This window comes from Nelumbo lutea, chromosome 2 (assembly GCF_056320005.1).
Source record: "Nelumbo lutea isolate HS-2025 chromosome 2, American lotus-T2T, whole genome shotgun sequence".
NCBI lineage: Eukaryota > Viridiplantae > Streptophyta > Magnoliopsida > Proteales > Nelumbonaceae > Nelumbo > Nelumbo lutea.
In genome coordinates, this window is record NC_142685.1 from 68,676,384 (window position 1) to 68,694,582 (window position 18,199).

The following is an 18,199-nucleotide window of genomic DNA, read 5'->3' on the forward strand; positions in this document are numbered from 1 at the left end:
TAGGTTATGTGAATAAAAAAAAAACAAACATAGCCTTAGGTTATGTGAATAAAAAAAAATGGTGAAAAAAGTCTTAAGAGAAATTGGGTGCACTTATGACCAATTAGAGTATTTCTTAAAGAAAAACTATGTTAGTCTTGATGACTAAACTATTTTTGAAAGAAGACCCTTGGACAGATAATAAGTAGAACAAAGTCTATTGGTAGGCTTCTTGGTGTTAAATTGAGACCCACATTTCTTGAACCTGAAATGGATAGCCCGCCAGCCTTTTTGGTGTATTAGGCTAAGCCATTGTGGGCCCCAAAAAATTGTTCACATGGATCAAGTATCAGCAAGATTAGATTAAGCCCAATCCATGACCATTTCAATGATAGTTTCTAAAAAGATCAAGCCTGACAACCTGAGGCCTTTACACTAACAGCCCAAAACTGGCCCACAAGACTACATTAAGTCCAGACCACGCTAGACTTTCTATTTTGTTTTTTCTTCCTTAGAGAGTTGAATTTTACTTAATTCCCTCTAAAAATATGACCCCATTATTGATTATTCCCATTTTATATAGTTTTATCAGACAAAACTTTCATAATGGATTTTGGGCCGTTTTCTACATATTGGGCCTGTTAAATTACTGCTTAGCGCTGATGGGCCAGGCTTCAAGGTCTGTAATAATAAAGTGATGTTGGAGGTAGTGGCCCACTAGAGAAGATTTCGTCCACCAAGCATGTTGGGCCAACTATTGTTTCCAAAATTCACAGAGAGATCTTGATCTTCCCCCAAGTTGAGCTTCTTCCCACTAGACAAACGTCCAGGGGACCGTCCTCTTTCCCCAAAAGCCCAAAAGCTGATCTGATAGTGGTACTTTAGATTAATCCAAGTTGGCCACCAAACAGGCCCATAGCCTTGTAGTCTACATGTACATGACCATGGTTGCCCCTGTAAAGCTGCTGCGTTATTAGTAAAAAAATTAATGGATGATGCCCTCGTGGCCAAACCAATTTCTCTTTCTCTATGAAATGAAATTTATCTAAGGGGCGTTTGGAAACCATTGACCTCACAAGTTGATCAACTTAAAAGCAATAAGTATAAATTTAGAGCAAAAAAATCATCTTTTCATTTAAATATTAAGCTTAAAGCTACTTTTACGGCAAAGATGATAAAGTAATCACAAATTAAAGTAGATATGCCCCCAAGGATCCTCTTAGCAATTAATGATGGACTCATCCGAACTGAACAGCACCAAGTCTATTAATCTACATTTAATAACAAATCGCCATCCATTCTTTTCTTAAATCTCTTTTAATCTTACGTGAGAGTGAGAATGAGACCATGGTTTTTAAAACCGACCCGGTGACTGAATCGGTCAGGGGTCCAGTTATCAGGTCGAATGGTCTGATCGTTCGAACTGAACGTTCGGCCTGCTTTGATAAAAAAATAAAAATTTAAAAAAAAAATGGTTAAAACCGTTTGAACGATTAACCATCCGGTTCAGCGGTTCGCTGACCAAAATCAATGGTTTTGAGGAGAAATCCGATTTTGGGGGAAAATGGAACCGGTCCTGATTTTTCCAGTTCGACCATCTGGTCCGGTCCGGTTTTGAAAACCATGTGTTTTAAATTCAAATTCAAAGGCATCAGTGCATATCAGCCTATTGATATGTCAAATACAACATCAATTTAGGGGGATAGTATTTCTAACCATTAGCATCACCCCTTTGAATCATGTGATATATTAATTTTGCATATTGCGTGTACTGGTTAGGGGCCCATTCTGACAAAAAATAAAAAAAAATTAAAAATAAAAATGGCCAAAACCGTTGGACGGTTCAAATGTTTCGACCACCCAGGTCAATGGTTTGCTGACCAATCAACAGTATTTGGCAAAATAACGGTTCTGGGTAAAACAGAACCGATCACCTAATCAGTTCTCGATTTTTCCGGTCCAACCATCCGATCCGGTCCAATTTTAAAAACCATGCTTTAAACCGTATTTATGGCTATAATAATCATCCCATTGATATCAGCAATGGGCCCAACAATACACTTAATTGCCACATTTGACAACCGTGCTGATGTAACAAGTTTCAGATTCAATTCCAGCATCTAGAAAGTGAAATGTCATGTCTTCAGCAAACATTCAAATCTACCAAACTGATACATTTGTATCATTATTTGTGCTACTAAAATAAACAAAAAAGGACTTCCACTTGCTTGTTGGTCCCTCCATGACAACCAAGGGCTCTAATTATTAAATGCTTAACAAAGATTCTAATTTAGATTAAGAATGTTGTTTAAGCTCCATAATCTCATTATGTATGAGTTAATCTGTGTACTTCAGCATAAGGTCTAATCTCCACTACTAGAAATATATATATATATATATATATATATATATATATAAATATAATATAATATAAGTATGTTAATCTAGTTGCCTAATTACTTAGTGGCATGTCCATTTCATGCAACTAATTCATTTTAAATTTATTTGTTGAGACAATAAATGGGTTGGTATTTTGGCCCTTTTCATATATTTAAAAAAAAAAGATTAGGATAGTTTTATATTTACCCAAATTAATTAAACAAACAAGAAATTTGATTCAATACAAATCAAACAATTTCTAAAGTTCAAAGTATCGATACATATAGTGTATTTGTTTAATGTGTATGGTATCAGCTTCAAAGGTATTGAAAATGATAAATACTGACAGTTGGGGGGATTATGTCAATCACCACATACCTATCTGGGAAATATAAAACTGTAAAGGTAATAAATAAATAAAAAAAAAAAAGAGTAAAGGTAATAAATAAAAAAAAAGAGCTCTAATTTTGAGTATCGAGAGTATCAATATTGTGAATCTCGCCAAAAGTGAAGTGGGGCCCATTTGCTTTGTCTTTTATGAATAGAATAATTTTAATTAATATAACACATAATAAGCTCAACTTCAGCAGCTTCAGCCATTAAGGAGCTTGCAACCTCCAAACTAATTTGCTTACTGAAAGAGAAAGCAAATCATCTGGTTCAATCACTTCAGTTGTGACCAAAGAGCTATGTTTTTATACCATTGTTGACCAGATCAGTTGGACAGATCATCACCTTGTCGGAAATCTGGCTCCATTAATTTAGTCCCTAAATTATTGAAATGTTCAATCCGGTTCACGGGTGACAAATTGGATATTGAATATCATATTTTTATATTTTTCTATATTTTTAACAAATTTCATTTATTACAGTTAATTTTGTTTGATATATAGTTGGGATAAGGTTTGCATATGATGATAATGATTTTTGTTTCATGAATATATAACATTAGATACATGTCTATTTTCTACAGATTTTCTATATTTTTTTATATTATTAATGTCTATTTTTCATATTTTTGATGTTATAGCACTGCTTGACACTCCCTTAGGGGTCGTTATTCTTTTAAATGAACAGTACAACTCTTTTATTTGTAATAATAGGATTCAAACAATTCATCTAGCACACCAATTGGGTTATCGCTCAGTTGGTCATTATTTGATGCATAATATAATGGATTGATTAATTTGATAGATGGCTAAACCACTTATCTGCCACTAAGGCTATGTTTGGTTTGAAAGAAAAGGTAGGAAAAGGAAGTGAAAAATAAGGAAACCTATATAAGGTTTGTAAAGATTTTCCTCCCTTTCAGGAAAAAAACAGTTCTATGGTAGATTTTTAATTAGAATATTGCCATGGATTCATGACCTAACAACTTTCAAGCTTATTATTATCTTTATACCAAAAAAAGGAAAAAAGAAAAAGTTTATTGTTATCTTTTTCTCAGCTTTTTTTAAAAGATTATGGGTCTGTTTGGGAGGGCTGAACTGAATATTCAGCTAAGCTGGTTCAGCTGCTTTGAAGCACTCCAGATAAGCTGGTCCAGCTGCTTTGAAGCACTCCAGATAAGCCATTCAAAGAGTATGAAGAAAACAGCAATGACCGGCTGACCTGACAGCCCATTTGAGCTCTCTAAATTTTTAACCAAACGCAATAGTTTAGCCCATTTAGGAGGGTTGAGCTGAAAATTCAACTATGCTGATTCGACTGCATTGAAGCACTCCAAAATAAGCTATTCAAATAGACCAAGGCAGGTGGCAATGACTGGCCGACAGCAGTTTTTGGGATCTCTAGATTTTTCACCAATCATAATACTTTAGCTGATTTATCATAGCTGAGCTGATATTTCAGTTAATTAAGTTGGTTCAGCTGCTTTCAAGTACTCTATTTATGTGTTTGGTTCTTTGGGTGTTTATAGATAGGGCATTTATTTGCATTTTTTTCACTTTAAATATTTCCTATTATTATTGTCGAACTTCACTTTCAAGTTTTTTAGTATCCACCTCAGATTAATACTCATTAAAGTGTGTCACATCGACATTTGATTTCAATGCACAAAAATCAAAGCATTTCAGTTTTTTACCATTTATTTGATAAATGGTGAAATCAAATAATTGTTTCATTTTACTTCATCTACGATCTATATGACATTGATGTGACGTATTTTTTCAATAAACACCAAGAGAATCATGCATCCCCTATATATCATCCAAAGATGCTAAAGCAAAAACAATGGCCAAACTGACGGCTGATTTGGACTCTGGATTTTTCACCAAACATATATAGGCTGTCCTGTGGGGCTCATCTCCGAAAGGCCAAGCCGCTGCCCTGCAGCTCTGTACTGATTTTTTTACATGTATTTTTACATAATTCTCAACCAAAGCCCGAAGCTGGTAAACATAAAGAACAAAGGCATTGACAGAATGGGGAGAAGAAAGAGAGGTCACGAGTGACTAGCACGGTAGGCCAGCATGTGGATCTGCTCAAACAGAAAGCGGCAGTGTGGGGGTCACCAATATACATTAATTAGCGATCTTTGGTTAAAGCTCTAAATGGTGGATTTGATCTGGCTTCAAAAGAGAGAAACTGAAACTTGGGAGACCAAGGAGATTAATGTCTTGAGTCCTGATGGGGTCTGTTGTATTCTCCCCACCACCATTTGCAGGCACCCATCTGTTTTTAATATAATAATATAGCCTACCAAAGTAGACAAATTCTGATTTTTTTTTTTTTTTGTATTATAGCAGCTCATGACAAGTGGGTGGATGCATGTAAGAGAGAGAAAGAGAGATTTTAAAATCAAATCTCATTGAAAATGGAAAAAGCTTTCCATGAGTAGTGTTCTTGATCAAGCATTTTACCTTTTAGAATCTCTATATAATATTATATATAACACGCACTCTCTACAAGCTGCAGTTTACTATTTTACTTAGTAGATAATGGAGGTTGTGAAAGTTTGTTATTGGTAGTGGTGGTGGTGTTAAGATTCGTTAATAAAACTTAGTAAGTGGATGAGGCCTTTTGGTGCATTTAATCTTTTCATTTAATAGTTGCAATAATGGATTCTCCTCAATTTGTATTACATATTTGTTTATGTGGGTTGCATTTTATTATACAGACTAACTTGGGTTCATCCTATTTTTTTTAAAAAGAACTCATTGATGATGATAATACAAAGTAGTTAAATATGAAGGTATTTTTGTTCCTTCAAATAGGGCTGCACCCAAATCACTTCCTTTCTATTATTCATAAATTACAATGTTTGTGACGTTTCGTTTCTCTATACTTTGCTACTGATCAGTTCTTTGAGTTCAAGAATAAAGTTTTCAACAAAATGGGTTATTTAGTTATTTTTGGTGCATTCATGGTAAATTTGCTGCAAAAAGAGTATGTTTCCCAATGATCCAATGGTCGAGATGGGCACCAATTGAGTGGTGGTTCAGTTGGTGCCTAGTCTGAGTAGTCCCAGAAGCAATGCGGTTTCAAACCCCGCTATTATTAGCTTTCACCACCATACCTTTGAGAAAAGTTGTCAGATTGTTGTTGAAGAAAGTGATGTACTATGCCAAGTAAAAATGAAATACGGCCGGCCCCTATACGGGAGAAAGACGATGATTAAATACCAAAAAAAATGTTAAGATGGTCATTTGATACGCCTCTAAGTAAGAGGCTTGTTGTCAAACCTATGGAACTGCAGGTTCCCTATTGTATATAGTAAGTGGGCTTCGTGTGCACCATACTCTGCCTCCACCCAAAACAAAAGATAGGAAATGCTTTATAAATCTTGTATAGGTTTCTTTACCTTCTCTTTCCTTTCCCTATCTTTTCTTTCAAACCAAATATAACCTTATGTCTTATCCATGACATGAACTCTTTTTCTTAAAACCACCTATCTTCTTAGTAAGTGGCCAGTGGGTGGTATTAGGAAAGCATTTAATTAATAAATTAATTATTTTTTGATAAAGAGTATTTGGAAAGCACTTAGGTGCAAGTAAACACATCATGAAGGGAATGAATCCCCACATGGTTTATATTAGTGTTTCGGAAAACAACCTTGAAACCAAATTGATTTTCCCCTCAAATGGCAGATTAGAGGCTTGATTAACTGAGTCAAATGGGTAGCTTAGTGCTATAACTAAAATAATAAAGATACAAAAATAGGTAAAATATAAAAGATAAAGAAAATTATAAAAAAAAATAGGAGATATCTTTAATATTATACATTCATTATAATAAATAAAAAATGTGTAACAAATGGAAATTATCTAACCTATGACCCATTAACTATATAGAATAATTTATTGGTTCAGAAAAGAGAATTAACATCTAACCCGTGATCCATTAACTAAGTCAAATAATAATTTAGTAGTTCAACCATCTAAGTTATTTGATTAATAGTTTGGAAGCTCAATGGCCAATTAATGGCAGGTTGACGATATTGATTTGCATATTAGTTGCAAGTGTAGGCCTCATGTGTTGATTGGTTCACAGAAGGATTTAAATGGTGAGAATTCATCATTTGATTTGGTGCATGGGAATAGAATCTACTCTATCATCTATAAGAATCTTGATATAAAAAATAAAAGGGTAAATAAAAACAAAACAAGTCAAACCAAATTGAATATACAAGATATTGATGTTTTACCCAAAAGAAGACAGAAAAAAAAAATACTACAACATAATGATAAAACACATCTTGATTTTTCTCCTAAATACAGATATTATATGCAACATCAATGGATGCATGTCCATGAATGATGCTTCTCGGTTTTTCAATCCATCCCACCAATTTAATGACATTGGTGAGTGAGCCAAAGATTTTGAATTTGGCTTGGGAGCTTGTGCCCCATCTGTCCGGCTATCCCAAGATGAGCCTCAAATGCTGCAATCTGCAAGCAACGCAGTTGCACCTGCAATTCAGGCACTGGACTGGCCCCATGAGCTAAAAGACAATTATTTTGATGGGGCATTGCTGTGTCGGTAGCGCGTTGCACTGAATAGCTGCCTGAACTCTCAAAATCTCAATTTTCATGTGGCTTGTCAAATTGCTGCAAATCAAATAAAATAATAGAAGTTCTTTATTTTCATGATTCACATGTGAGATAAGAATAAGATGCATTACTTGGGGTGGAGCACTAGGCGTAGCAAACTTTGAAAATGTGAAACCCTTTTCAGATCAATTATTGCAGCCTTTAGAGGGGTGTTTTTTTTAATGGGCTTTTGCAGCTTTTTATATTTTAGAAGCAGTTTTAGTTGGATGTTTAGATTATAAATTTAATTCAAATTGAAGAAAAGAAGCAGATTTTTTTTGGGAAGAAAGCTGAAGTTGCCAACCCACAAAGTAGAAACTGTGGGTGTCGAGCCAAACACTGCCTACAACAGGGAGGCTAATCTGCTAAAGCGTATAGGGTGTTTATGCAGTTTGACAATAAGGCAGTAGCTCCAGGCAGCTACAAATGGCTCGTACCAGGCTTCCAAAACTGTGTGGCGTAGAAGCGTCCACGCCATGTATTTGGTGTCAGCGCCTCGGGAGAATCGAGCGCAGACAAAATGTGCAGCTTGGGTTGCTTGTGGCACATGGAACTTAGGTAAGACTTGAAGCAACGGTGAATTCCATTGTGTCAGCTTAACCATTTGATGAAATGCCTCACAGAAAGGACAATGCTACTTTTGATAGGTTGGGAAGGAGACAACCTTTTTCTGCGGTCCCCGGTGGCCACACGGCCCACACCTCGATCACCATCAGGACAACTCCCACTACAACCTACTCGGCTCTCTCTGTCGCTCTTGAAAGGGTTGCCCTATGTGGCTCTGCCTAGAGGAGACTAGGGAGTGAGAAAAATGAAGTGGGTATGGAACAAGGGGTGTAATGACTTGTGAGTCGACTTTATCACAGTGGAAGACTCAATTTAATTTGGTTAATACCAAAACCAAAGTTGTATGTGAGATTTACTCTTTGTTTGTCATCCAAAGTGTTCAAATCATTCAAAAATTGAGTATTGGTCCTTGGTTTCAATTGGATATGCTATATTCATGGGGCCATCCAGGACTGGGGATTGAGGATGTCAATGAACAAAGTTAAACCTATTTCTGATGCTTTGAATCTATTGTCCGGTTTAGGAGCAAAATACTTGGGTGGGTTGTAGACTTGTTCATGGGTCAGGTTCAGACTTGGTTTTTGTCATAATTTTGAGCCAGGCATTTGTAAGAAAGAGTATTAACCTTCAAAAGTGGCCAAATGTCCAAACTCATATAGTATTTTATTGATGAATTTAAAAACTGATATGTATCATAAAATAGCACTGGTACATAAAGTAAGTTTTTAATGGATCTCCCTGGATGATTCAAACCATTTTTGCCATGCCAAAGGACGCATGCCAATGCAGACCATTGGCCATATAGGGTACCCCACCTCTTTCCATAATGAGAAGAGTACCGGAGAGAGGAATGCAAATGAATTAAAATTTTGAGATGTTGATTTGAGGAAGTCAAGTATCTGCATTAAGGATATTTTGAAAAATATCTTGTATCTAAATCAACAAACATATAATGGGGTTCTCAATAATATCACAATATATTTTACCAGCGAAAAAACAGAGATATTATGGGGTTCTAAATAACGTGTCGTTTATAGCATTTTAAAGGTATTTGGACGGACTTGATGTAGCTGACCCCATTGACAAAGACTTTGGATGATGTTGATGACTTGGTACTTTCTAATATTTTAGAAACCAGATTTATTGTAGAATTGGAAATGTCATTTGTAATTGAAGCACACAGTATAACATTGAACCATAGTTCAATTACTAATGCCATCATCATCATCATATCTAAGCCTTGTCCCAACATACGGGGTGGGCTATATGAATCCTATTTTGTTTAAGGCCATAAATAAATTTATCCATTGCTTTGAGAATTTGACAAAAGTTTCAGTGATGATTATCAATTGGACACAACCCTCCTCTTTATTTGGGCTTGAGACAAACAATGTAAAATAATCTCACACTGGTAGAGTTGGAGACCATAGTAATTGGCTAAACAATGGTTTGATCAAGGTTTAACAAGTTTTGACCAATGTCAATGGTTTTTACCATGCATAATTTGGGCAATTCAAAAAGATAGTATGGTTTGGTTGAAGCTGGTTCAAATGGTGAGTATAATCTTGTTTTCAAAATAATACCTTGGTTAAAAATTATCGTAATCTTGGTTGTGTTTCTATTGTGTTCACGTAATTAAAGCATCCAAGGACATCTCTTTAGTGCTAATCTTTACTCCAGATTAATGACCATTGTAGCTAAAGGTCTCCACTTCGAGAGAGTCTTTGGACCTTCAAAATATTGGGTCTACCTACTAATTTGGGAATATCTAAACTGGGTGTTTTTTTTTTTTTTTTGGGCTAAAGTAGGTGTTTTCTCAAACTTTATAGAAAAGTTCAAAGGAAAGGAAAGCATGCTCTTGGTTTGGAAAAATGCTCTCTCAATAAGGAATGAAGTTCTTCTAAAGTAATAATCTCTATAATTCCAACCTATGTAATGGTATGCTTCTCAACACTTCAAATACAATTTTAGTGGGAGAAGAATCAAAGTGCCCAAAATAAAATTCATCCGTTGGGTTGGGACTAAGTTTGTAAAAATAAGTTAGATGGAGGGTTCATTTTTCAAGATCCTCACTTTTTTAATTTAATTCTTCTTGCAAAGCCTTTTTGGAGAATTGTTGTTAGTGAGAACTTGTAGGTCCAAGTCATTAATAAGACCTTTTGGTCATTGGGATGGAAAAGCATTCTTGCAATTCTTAACAGTTATTTTTTGGGAGTGAATAGAGGTATAAACATTTCTATATGCGATGACCCTTAGATTCCATTTATAAAGGGAAGTACATTATGGGCCCACATCTAAATCAGAAATACCCTTCCATGGTGAGTGACTTAATCAACTAAGAAAGAGGGATTTGGAAAATAAAAAAAAAATGTTAGAAACTTTCTCACTAATTTCTTGGCAAACAAAACTTTCAACATCTCCCTAGATGAGGGCCAATGGTGTGATAAGATTATGTGGAAAGGGGATAAGAAAGGAATCTTCTTAGTAAAATGATCATACTTCATAGCTAAGTCCTATGCCTTAAAAGATAGATGTGAATTAGGTCCTCTCAATCTCTCAATAAGGCTCAATGGAGCCAATAAAATTTTCCTTTGGAAGAGCCTAAATGATGCCATGGTGGTGAATTCATGCAAGGCTAGGGGTGGGTTTGGTTTCAAATAGTACCTATCTTATTTGTCAAAAAGAGCCAAAATCTGGTGTGCATGCTCTATGTTTTGTGTGACCATGTAAAGTAAATTGGTTTAGCAACATATTTAATGAAAAAATGTACCAGGTTCCCTTGATGTAGATTTTAAATTTTGTTTTGGTTCTTTGACTGGTTATCTTCACATGCAATAAATAAAGAGCAAAAACGCTTGTTGTAATTTTTTCGTTGTAACCATTTAGGCCATCTAGAAATGCTGAAATAAAATTTCTTTCATAGTTTGTTTCTTGATACTTTGGCTTTCATCAACAACATGATGAAGAATGCCTTAAAGGTCTTCAAGCCTCACCCAATGCTTCTTTCAGCTTAATATAAGTAAAAGTGAATCTTTTGATTGGTCCCAAGTCCTAACTTACAAATTTCACATATTTGAAATATTGTTTCCTTATTCCACCTATTTTAATTGCTTTTTGGGTGACCAGATATAATTTTATCTAACTATGTAGGTTCGTAGACAATTATGGCTTGAGACCAATAGCGTAAGAGAAGCTCATACTAACAAAGTTTGAATACATAAATAAGTTAAATAACAAATTTGAAAAAGCTTTGATTGAACTGTGGTAGTTGGCTAAATAATGGTCTGATTAGGGCTTATTCAAGTTTTAACCAATGTTAATGATTTTTAGCATATTTCAAGCAATTCAAAAAGAAAAGTATGGTTTGGTTAAAATTAGTTCATCAATTGGTCAGTTGAATCCTATTTTCCAAACATTACCTTGGCTAAAAGTTTCAAAAGATTATCCTAATCTTTGTCGTGTTTCTACTATGTTCACATGAATAGTAAAGAAACTTTTAATTAAAGCATACAAAGGCATCTCTTTAGTGCTAACCTTCGCCCTAGTTTAAAGAGTGTTGTAGCTAACGGTCTTCACTTTAAGAAAGTCTCAAGTCCTTTAAAAGACTTGGGTTTGCCTACTAATTTGGGAAGATCAAAAGTAGGTGTTTTCTCAAATTTAGTAGAAAGAATTAAAAGGAAACGGAATATTGGTTTAATAAATTATTCTCTCGAGTAGGGGAGTTGTCTAAGAGTAATAATCTTTGTAGTTCTAGTCTATGTAATGTTATGCTTCCTTCTACCTAAGAGCATTTGTGGTAGACTATCAAAACTTCAAAGACAATTTTGGTGGGAGAATAATCAAAGTGACCATGATAAAATTCATTGGTTGGTATAAAATTCTTAGTATCTCCTTAAATGATGCCAATGGCGAGATATGATTATGTGAACAAGGGATAATCAAGAAAGATGTGTTCTTAGTGAGGTTGGCTTACTTTATAGCAAAGTCTTATCCCTTGAAGATAAATGTGAATAGGTTCTCTCAACTTCTCAATAAGGATTAATGGAATTAAATTCAATCCATTTTGGTTAAAATGAAAGTTAAACTTTTCCTTTGGAAGAGCTTAAATGATGTCATTTTAGTGAATTCATGTAGGGATATAAAAGGGCTTGGTTTGGAATAATACATATTCTATTTGTCAAAATGAGTTGAAATTTATTGTACATGCTTTGTGTTTGTTTGACCAAGCTAGGAAATTTGGTTTATAGCATTTTTGATAGAAAAATGTACTAGATTCCCCCTTATGTGAATTTTAAATCTTGGTTCTTTTAATTGGTTGTGATGCAACCTGTGATCTTGCAGACTATGATGTTTAGGATAAGAAAAAGACAAGAGTGAAATCACATTCCATTAGATCGTAGGGAGAAAGGTTTAGCTCAATAAAACTAGACAAAACACACCCCAAGATATTGTGAGATTACAAATACAATAATATTGCAGGTCATGCCTACCTTATGAGATCACATCACTAAAGCCTTACGAGATCATCGCTCCCACAAGTTGGGTCTTACTTGCGAGTGTGATCCCAGTACTGTCAAAGTAATAAAGTTGACTCCTAGCCCATGAACTAACCACTAAATCCTAACAAGCCACCAGATTCCATTTTGAGCTTTTGAGTGTTTGATTATTGTAACCATCCTTTGTTTGTTCATTTTCATGTCATCTTTGGGTGACAAATTATATCTTCATTCTCATTCAATTATTTATATAGTAGGTCTTCTTGCTCAAATATATATATATATATAGCAAGTTAAGTTTGTATCAAACAAGTTGAATTAAATAAAAGAATTCATTTGTTTAACTTGTTTATCCTTTTCTTCCCTCTCATGGACTTGATACAGAGTCACAAAAGTCAAATCCTTACCATCTCCTACATGTGTAGAGACTAATATCACTTCCCTCAACAAGTTGTAAAACCATGATGTTAGTGTTACTCGGATGCTTCAAGTTCAACTATCACAATGTTAATTTTTGTTGGTTGTTCTAAAAGAGATTCACTCCACTTAGGAACTACCAACTACACTATCTAGCATCAAAGCTTATGACATTTGGGCAAATAAGAAACAGTATCAAAGAGAGTTTTGTTTAATGTGTATAGAGGAATAACGCCTTAATATAAGACCTTAAGGATCACATCACCAACATCAAGGAAAGATTGGACCAAATTTTAGCTCAAGTCCAAGATCTTACCAACTTGGTCATTGTTCTTTGTGGTAGAACTTTTAGAAATGCTCAACTATCCCCATTGTCTTTCTTATCCTATTCACCTTGTTAATCTTATGTGGATGAATATGATAAAGCCTCAACATTTTCCGCCTCACCCTAAATGTCATTTAACTGTTATAAACGTGAGATCGCTGAATTTGCTAACACGGTTCACCCTAAAAATTTTTTTTACTAGCTAAGAAGCATAGAAAAGTTCTTTGATTATAAGATGGTCCCAAAAGACAAGAAGGTTCCCTTTGTGGCATTTAAGCTACAAGGTTAAGCCCTTGCTTAATAGGATAACCTATGCTGGAATCATCATCAACAAGGTGAGCCCAAGATCAAAATTGGGGAAGCCATGTAGGCTAAGATGAAGAAAGAGTTCATTTTCTTGAGTATCACTAGAACCTATTTATTCAACACAACATCTATGATGAGGAAACAAGTCTGTGGATGAGGATGTCTTTAAGTTTTAGCCCCTATTGGCCGGAATGAGACTTTAGGAACCCAAGGAGATCATTGTACATCAAAGGGCTCAAACCTATTATGAGGCAAGACCTTTTAGTATTAGATTGATCTCATCCTTGGAGCACCCTACCTAATCAACTCTACTATAAGCTCAGCCATTGGGAACATGTAGAGTTATAGCAACAAGTTAATGAGTTACTTGAGAAAGTACACATTTAGCCCAACCTTAGTCCTTGTGCTATTCTCACATACTCATTCCTAAGAAAGATGACTCACGGTGAATGTTTGTAGATAGCCGCACCATTAACAACATAATAATCAAGTACTGGTTCCCCATACCTTGATTGGAGAAGATGCTGGATCAACTCAACCAATCTACAATATTCACGAAGATCATCTTGAAGAGTGATTACCATTAGATTCACATTAGGATTAGCAATGAATAGAAGTACAACCTTCAAAGCAAGGAAGGATTGTATGAATGGCTAGTCATTCCATTCGGGTTGTCCAATGCCCCATCAACCTTTATGAGAGTGATGACTCAACTTTTTCAGCCTGTTTAGGAAAATGTATTATTGTTTACTTTGATGACAATCTTATATATAGTAGTACTATTGAACATATGCAACATATATGCGGAGTTTTTTAGTTCTAAGTAGGGAGGTATTCTTTGCAAGTCTAAAGAAGTGCTCATTTTTGCAACCAAAGTTAATCTTCATCGATTTTGAAGTCTCAACTTAGGAAATTTGAGTGCATGACTCCAAGGTCATGCAATCCGTGAGTGGCTCGCACCCAAGAACCTACACGGGGTCAGGAGCTTCTATGGCCTTATTTCTATAGGCAATTTATCAAAAGCTTCAACACCACCATGGCCCCAATTATAGATTGCATGAAGAACAAGAAGAAGTTATAGTGGACTGAGGTAGTGTGAGCAACATTTTGTGAGATTAAGGAGAATCTCGCCAATGCCCTTGTCCTCGCACTGCCTAACTTCAAGATCTTATTGAGCTTGAGTGCAAAGGTGGGGATTGGAGCATTTTTTATGTAGCTCAAAGGAACTATTGCCTATTTCAATGAGAAGCCGACAGGTCCCTAGTTCAATTATAATACCTATGGTGTAGAGTTCTTTGCCATTATTTGAGCACCCAAGCATTGGTGACATTACCTCATCTCTATAGAATCTTTCATCTGCTTTGACCACTGGGCCCTCAAGGCTCAAGCACTTGAACTCAAAGTGTCATCTCAATGTGAAGTACGTTAAATACACAAGTTACATCTAGGAGTTGACCTTCTCCTTGATACAAAACTAAAGATTAAATAAGATGGCTAACACTCTTAATAAAAGGGTACATTCCATTGTGATGTTCCTGATAAAGGTGTTCGGTTTTGATAATTTTAGAGGGATGTATGTAGATGATTCTATTTAAACTTTAAGTCCACCTGTAATGGAGAACATAATGGCTATCATTTGCATGGTGTCTATTTGTTCAAATATAATTAGTTGCGGGTCACTAATTGTTTTTGGCGTTTGTTAAATTTGCAAGAGATCCATAATGAAGAATGCTTTAGGTGATATAATACCTATATCCTGATTGTCGAGTAGTGTTATCAGCCAAAGTTGAAGTGAAATGTGGATAAATTTATTGGGCATTGTAGGATCTGCCAAGCCACTAAGGGCCAACCCCTCTAATGTTGACCTGTATCAACCACTTCCTATATGACTATACTCTCTCATCCTTGGTTTGACATCAATACGGATTTCATCCTTGGTCTTCCCATAACCTTATGCAATACTGATAGAATTTTGGCCATGGATGATAGATTCTACAAGATGGTGCACTCAATCCCATGCTGGAAGGCCATCGATGCATTTTGTGTAATCTAATTGGTAATTAAGGAGGAGGTAAGATTACATGGGTTTCTTGAATCCATTGTCTTAAATTGAGATAGGAAAATTTTTGGGCATTTTCTAGCAATATGTTTGGTCAAGGTTGAACATGGAATTGAGGTTTAACAATTCCTACCACCCCAAAATTGATGGTCGGATCAAGGTAGTTAGTAAAGAGATGGAGAAATTCATACAAGTTGAAATCAACAAGCTCCCTGGACTTGGGATACTACTTTGCCTCTTGCCAAGCTATACTACAATAAGAGTCTCCATTGTAGTACACAATTCACTCTTTTTCAAGTAGTCTATGACCTCAACCCATGGGCCCCTTGGAGCTGACCAAACCACAATTCCTCTGAAGTTAATTGCTAAGGTGGATGAAATGTTTGCCAAACATGATGATATTTGCAATAGAGTTAAGGGATAACTCAAGGGTTCAAACAACTACTATAAAGAACAAGCTAACAAGCAAAAAAAAAAAAAAAGATAACCTTCAATGTAAGTAACTTAGTATGGGTTATTTTTCCATTAATGTTTCCCAATAGACAAACCTTGTAGGATATAGAATACAAAATTTGGACCCTATCACATTCTAGAGAAGATCAATGATAATGCATATAGGGTTGAAATCTCCTTATATTTCAAGACTCCCAATGTGTTTAATGTCAAACATTTGTATCATTCCCTTGGGGAAAATGACATTTGTGAAGTCCCAAACTCGAGGTTGAACTCTCCTCAACCTAGAGAGGATGATGTAGCCCATGAGATTGCAAATTAGGAAGTCGGTGACAAGATGAAGACATGAGTAAGATCACCATTCATGAGATCACATCACCAAAGCCTTGTGAGATCTTTGCTCCTACAACTCAAGCCCTTTCGATGAGTAATGACCTTAGTATTATTAGAGTACTAAAGTTTACTCCCAACCCCTGACCATAAGCTAGATTGCATGAATGATCCATCAAGATGCTAGTTTCCATTTAAAGCTTTTGAGTGTCTGATCATTATAACCACCCCTTTGTTCATTTTTATGTTTTCTTTGGGTGCTAGATTGTATCTTCCTCGCTTAGCTATATGCATAGCAGGCTGAGTTTGTATTAGGAAAGTTAAGTTGAATTGAATAGAAGATTTCCTTTGTTCAAGTTGTTTATCCTTTTCTTCCCTTTCACAAGACTTGTTATAGAGCCATAGAGGCCTTAGCATCTCCTATACGTGTAAAAACTAAGGTCACTTCTATCAACAAGTTGTAAACCACATGATGTATCATCATCACTTAGCTATAGAAATAACAGGTTGAGTTTGTATCAAGAAAGTTAAGTTGAATTGAATAGAAGAATTCATTTGTTCAAATTGTTTATCCTTTCTTTCTCTCTCATTAAACTTGTTACAGAGCCATAGAGACCTTAGCATCTTTCACATGTGTAGAAACTAAGGTCACTTCTCTCAACAAGTTGTAAACCACAAGGTTAGTGTTTACCCAAGTACTTTAGGCTTGATTGTCAAAGTATCATTTGCCATCAGTTGTTCTATAAGAGATTCGCTCCATTTAGGAACTACCAACCACACCAAGTTGTCTTTGTGCTCAACCAATAAGGAGAAAAAAAACTTGCTGTTGATTTCTTTTGCTATAATCATTTTGGCCATCTAAAAATGCTGAAATAAGATCATTTTTTATAATGTAATCGCTGATGGTTTGCTTCTTGATACTTTGATTTTTATCAATAGGATAGTGAAGAATGCCTTAGAGGTCCTAAAGCCCCACTCAAGTAATGCTTCTTTTCAGCCTAGTAGAAGTGAAATTAAATCTTTTTAGTCCCCTTCATAGTTTTGATGTAGTAAAGATTAATGTTGATGGAGTTTTCCTTGCTTTATATAACTACATAAGGCTAGCTTTGGTGCAAGTGCAATCATAAGAGATAGCTTAGATAATTTTGTTGTAGCCTGCTATGGTCCATGCTCGATATCATCCCCACTTCAAGCTAAGGTTGAATTGGATAGTTTGAGTTTAATCAACTAAGCTATAACTATTAGTTTGGATATTGTTACTGAAGCCTATTTTTTACTTAAAGATATCTTGACCATGATCCAAAATGTCGCTTGTACTTTCTTATATATTAGGTGTTCTAAGAATATAGATACTCATGCCCTAGTTCAGTTTGGTTTCAGCAATTAGGAGATTCATGTTGGTGTGTGTCCAAATTGATTAATCTCTCTTGTTCAAGCTGTTTTTGTTCCTTGCTGTGTTTGGTTGCAATGCAAATTTATTTGCATTAGTACAAATGAATAGGAGTGCAAATGTAAAAAATGCAAATTCTTGTTTAATTTTGTTTTAGATTTTAATTTATTCTGCTTCAAATTATTTTCACTGCCATAGTTTTGCATCAGTGCAAATTTATTTGCATTGCAATCAAACAGTCTTAAGTGGTAGTTTTGTTGCTCTCCAAGCTGTTGGTTTTCTTGTACTGTTTTTTTTTTTTTTTATAATTTTGGTGCTGTGATTTTATAATTGTTGTATAGATGTTTCTTTTTTAGGGCTATGGTACCAGTTAATGCAAAGTGTTTTTACTGAAAAAAAAAAACAAGGACATCTATGACAAAATATGTTTCAATATAAAGTTTAGGGGTTAAAAATCTATATATAAAA